The sequence below is a fragment of the Galeopterus variegatus genome, unplaced genomic scaffold, assembly GCF_000696425.1.
Source record: "Galeopterus variegatus unplaced genomic scaffold, G_variegatus-3.0.2 Scaffold1078, whole genome shotgun sequence".
NCBI lineage: Eukaryota > Metazoa > Chordata > Mammalia > Dermoptera > Cynocephalidae > Galeopterus > Galeopterus variegatus.
The window spans coordinates 374125-379490 of record NW_007727189.1 but is presented as its reverse complement, the minus strand read 5'-3'; the positions used below and the strand labels follow the sequence as shown (position 1 = coordinate 379490).

Sequence of the window (5366 nt, the reverse complement as noted above, 5' to 3'; positions counted from 1 at the left end):
AGGTCTTTATGTCATCATTGTCTTCCAGTAAGAATTGGGTTTGTTAGTCTTTGATCAAGTCTTCGTGATGTCCTTCAGTAAGCTTTATAATTTCTTCATATAGGTCTGGAAATGTCTTCTAAGTAGGTGTTACAATAAAATTGCTAACGTGAATCTGCTTTTTCCTCTTCTGGTCCTAGCCTGTGCATCCTGTATAGTGGTGAATGGCAGGAACCTGGCTGGCCCCCTTGTCTCAGTCTTACCTTTAGTGGCAGTGCTTCCAGTGCTTACTGCTGATCGTGATGTTTGGTGAAATTGTCTTATTTAATAACAGTTATTTTAATGTCGTGTTTGTCATGATTTTAAATTATTCAATATTTCTTTAAGAATCTACTGCTGTAGTAAATTTTTCTTGTATTTTTTTAATCTGATAAATTAATGTATATGCTAATAATATTATAATATTAGTAAATTTCCTCATCTGGAATCATTATTTTATTAGTGTAATAAAGTCCATTTGGCTTTTGTTAATGGCCAGATATCTAACCTTAAATGGAAAAATTTGTATTTTTTTTTTTTTTTCTTTTTGTCTTTTTTCGTGACCGGCAACGGATCGCAACCCTCAGTGTCGCGCCCGCACCGGACCGGGACCGGCAACGGGATAGCAACCCTCAGTGTTGCCCCTGCTCCTCACTCAGCCAGTGAGCTGCCGGTCTGCACATGGGATCCGAACCCTCGGTGGGAGCGCCACCACACTTCCCAAGCGGCGCACTGTGGCAGTGCGCCACCGGGCCCGCCCAAAAATTTGTATTTTTTGCATATATGTGGACTTTGTTATGCCTGAAGACACCACTCATGCTCCAGCTCATCTAGGTATTAAGTATCACTTGGTGTATAGAATGTTATATGTAGCACTTCTTTGTAAATGATGCTGTGTTGGATATTTTTCATTTGTATACTTCCTTTAACGTCCACAAAAATGTGAAACCCACAGTGATTTAGTGGATTTCATATCTTTTGATGGAAAGTGTCATAAAACAAAATTAGGGATATGAAAGTTGCTCAAAATTATTTTTGCTCAAAATGATCTGTCAGAACACTCACTTCAGTTGAATTTATTCTTTATACCTCTTTCCTGCTCACATTTTGTGTGACGATAAGAACTCTCCTTGTGTCTGCTGGGTGAAATGTGTTTTTTATTTCAGGGTTTGTTGACATTCAGGGATGTGACCATAGAATTTTCTCAGGAGGAGTGGGAATGCCTGGACCCTGCCCAGAGAACTTTATACAGGGACGTGATGTTGGAGAACTACAGGAACCTGGTCTCCGTGGGTGAGGATAACTTCCCTCCAGAAATCAGGATCTGTCCTAGTGAGTCTTTTGGGAACCCCTGCCTTGGTTGACTGAGATTGAAGCTGCATTGACTCTGAAAGAAAAGCTATATAATGCAACATCTTGAATTTAACCTTCCCATTTCTTCAGATGGTCTGCTTACTTCATGCTAGATTGGTATACGTTCCACAAGTTGAGTAAGCACAAAACCTTATGGCAAACTTAAAAATATCCAATTCTGGATTTGGTTTTATTTCTGTATACTTGATTTAGTAATTCTTGGAAGACAGCTGGATTTCTTTACATTTAAGATATTCCTTAAGCACACAGAAGGAAATAGTGGATGAATTTGTGAAGTATTTTTCTAGACCCATCTGTAATGTCCTCCCTTCTCAGCTGAACAAAGGGCTGGAATTGTATTGTGGAAAAGCCACAGCACATCATGTTCCTTTCTTCTTATAAGCAGGAATTTCTTTCTGACCTGAATATTATCTCCATTTTGGAGCAAGGGAAGGAGCCCTGGACTGTGAAGAGCAACGTATAAATAAAGAAAAAACCAAATATGTGGGAATAGATAAAAGGTGTGAAAATAGGTAGAAACTCAGATGGGAAGACAGGAAGCTGTACCATTAAACAGCATTGGGAAACTCCCCAACTGTGAGAGATCTATAGGAAAACAAAAGTTTATTTCTTCTGAGCTCTCAAAGGAGATTTTTCCTTCCACTTACTTTCTTCTACAGACGTGTAAAATTCACCCTCACAGTTTCCAGTGGTGCTGCAGCTCATGCAAAGACCAAAGCAAAGTCTTTCTCTTGACTTAACGGCACTCTATTATCTCCCCTTTGTGACCTTTTTGGTACCTTGATCTTGAAGGCACTGAGAGGGCTGTTTATAATGTGTCCTCTTTCTTCCTTGGTCTCTTGTATACTCAGTTCTCAGTCCACACAGATCAGAGTTGAGGGCTCCTCAGTGCTGGCTCCAGGCCCTCTCCAGTGAAACATTGCCATTTTATGTACTTGGGAGACCTTCTCATGGGATGGGAAAACATTGGCATCTAGGGCCCCAGGAAAGCACGTGGGGCTGTCTCAGTCCTTCTACATCTTCAGACTTCAACCATTTCTTCAGTTCTACTTTTGCTACATGTCAGGAGTATATGTAACAGGAGAGTGAGGTGGATCCTTCAAGGTTTTTACTCACCAGTGCTGTAAAGACAGTGGTGAGAGAGGTCTGCTTTTTGATCTCCAGTTCTTCATGGGGGCCATATCTCCATGTTTCAGGCACTCAGCCTGGGGTTTATGGTCAGAGCACACAGCTTCTTTTAAAGATCCCCACATTATCTGACTTCTTTCGTTCACTTTCACATCTTATAGTTTTCTCCCTCTGGCTATCGCACAATGTAGAAAATCCTTGGCTCTTCCTGATTTTACATTCCTCTAAGATTGAGTGATTTTTGTCTTTAAAACTTGCTTTTTTTTTTTTTTTTCCTTTTTTTCGTCTTTTTTCGTGACCGGTAACGGGATCGCAACCCTCGGTGTTGCGCCCGCACTGCGCTCAACCAGTGAGCGGACTGGTCTCTCTATATGGGATCCGAACCCTCGGTGGGAGTGCTGCCGCGCTCCCAAGCACCGCACTCTACTGAGTGCGCCACTGGGCCGGCCCTAAAACTTGCGTTTTAAACACACGTTCCTAGAATCTGAAATTTCATCCTCTTTTTGTGCTAGACAACTTCTGGAGGGAGTAAAAAATTCTTGAAGGAGAACTCTTTGATTAATTTGTTACAGCATCATCCTGCTGCATGCATAAGTGCCCCTTGAAGCCAGATGGTGGTCAGCATGTCCCCAACTGCTAAGATATAAAGTCTGGCAAAAGCCTGACTGATAAGTGGTTCCAATTGTCTTTGTGGTTTATGTGGCATGTTACAAAATTGTCTATCAAAGGCATTGTGACAGTGTTGATCAAACATACTTATGATTACCCCCTTTGAGCCAGGAATCACAGGTGTGGGAATTTATCAAAGGGAAAACATTCTCAAAGTTTACAACCTCATATCTCTGATGCTGTTGGCCAAAATATTATTCATGCCACACTATTCATTCCATGTGTATGCCAGTGTTTATCGTTCTTCAGCAAATAAGATTTGATGCAGCTTATTGAGGGAGATTTGAAATTGAATAATGACTAAGTTTTAAACTCAACCATAATTTTTTAGATCACTGCTACTGTCATCTTGCATATTTCCATCTATTGTAAATGAACTTGTTTTTTATTTATTCATGTATTAGTTGCACTGTCTTGACAGTTTGCTTTGATGTACAAGGTTTTTATTTTGATGAAGTCTAATTTATCTGTTTTTTCTTTTTGTTGTTTGTGCAGTAAATGTCATATCTAAGGGTTCATTGACAATTTAAGGTCATAAGGATTTACCTCCATGTTTTCTTTTAAGAATTTTATCATTTTAGGCCTTTTTCTATTTAGATCTTTGGTTCATTTTGATTTACTTTTTGGATATGATGTAAGGTAAGCATCCAACTTCATTTTGCTTGTGGCTGTGCAATTGTTCCAGTACCATTTGTAGGAGAGACTTGGTACTCTTGTTGAAAATAAGTTGACATATAAGTGTATGGGTTTATTTCAGTATTGTCAGTTCTGCTCCATTAGTCTACCTGTCGGTGCTTATGCCAGTAACACATGGTTTTGATTACTGTAGTTTTGTAAGTTCTGAAATAGGAAGTGTGCATTTTCAAGTTTTTTTTTTTTTTTCCCTAAGAGTATTTTGGATTTTCAGGATCCCTTGCATATCCATCTGAATTTTACAGTACACTTTTCCATTTCTACCAAAATGGCCATTGGGATTTTGATGGGGATTGAATTGAATCTGTGTTTTAGGAGTAATGGAAAAATATTAGTTGATTATTGCCTAAGTCTGGCCAAGGCTGACCAAGATAGATAAGAAGCCCCCTTGTGGAGCCCTCTTTTAACCCTAGCTTTGTGCCAAACTGCTCAACTGCCATTGCCTCCAGAGTTGTTTGAAGTACCCAATAGAAAGGAACCCTGCAAAATTAGAACACCCCACTCCAAATGATCCTTTAAATAGGAAGTCCTCCCCCATGCGCATATAGTTGCTGTTGCTATGTAAGAACTGAAATGGAGGACTGCTGTCTGCCCCTCTCTGAATACCCTGCCTAACTTGAGGATCCGCAAGTAATAAAAACACTTAAACTCTCAAATTGTGATTGTGTCATTGAAGTCATGCCTGTAATCTGTCCCCTGACAGTACAGCCGCCCTGGAGGGACTCATGCAGGTAAATCCACTGCTGGTGCTTTTTGTTTGTTTGAAGTCATAACAACGTTTATTCATTTATATATGCTCTTAGATGTAAGAAGAATGAAATATATTCAGATTTTAACTCATTTAAAAATGCATTTGATTCTTTTTTAAAAAAAAAAATCTTATTTTATTTTGTCAGTAAAGAATGTGGTTGATTATTGTGGCCCATTACCGAAACCTTCCTCCCTTCTCTTTCTCCTCCCTCCCTCTCAACAATCTCACACCTGTTTGCTTGCCATAACAACTTCAAGGAATTGTAATTGTTGTGTCTTCTTCCCTCCCCTCCCCGTATATTTGTGTATTTATTTATTTATTTATTTTTAGCTCCCACAAATAAGTGAGGACATGTGATATTTCTCTTTCTGTGCCTGATTTGTTTCACTTAATATAATTCTCTCTAGGTCCATCCATGTTGTTGCAAATGGCAGTATTTCATTCTCTTTTTAAAGCAGAATAGTATTCCATTGTGTAGATATACCACATTTTCCATATCCACTCCTCTGATGATGGACATTTGGGCAGATTCCAACTGTTAGCTGTTGTAAATAGTGCTGCAGTTAACATTGGAGAACAGGTATAGCTTCGACTTGATGATTTCCATTCCTCTGGGTATATTCCCAGCAGTGGGATAGCTGGGTCATATGGTAGACCTATCTGCAATTATTTGAGGAACCTCCATACCATTTTCCATAGAGGCTACACCATTTTGCAGTCCCACCAACAATGT

The 5366-nt window shown here is 39.5% G+C and overlaps 1 protein-coding gene across 1 annotated transcript in view; it reads left to right on the top strand.

Moving 5' to 3' along the window:
* Nucleotides 1-1269: 1269 nt before the first annotated feature.
* LOC103592048 (zinc finger protein 883-like) overlaps nt 1270-5366 on the top strand; it is a 28921-nt gene continuing 24824 nt past the window's right edge. Inside the window, 1 exon segment of the mRNA XM_008574638.1 lies at nt 1270-1350. The gene's annotated coding sequence lies outside the window, so the exon portion shown is untranslated.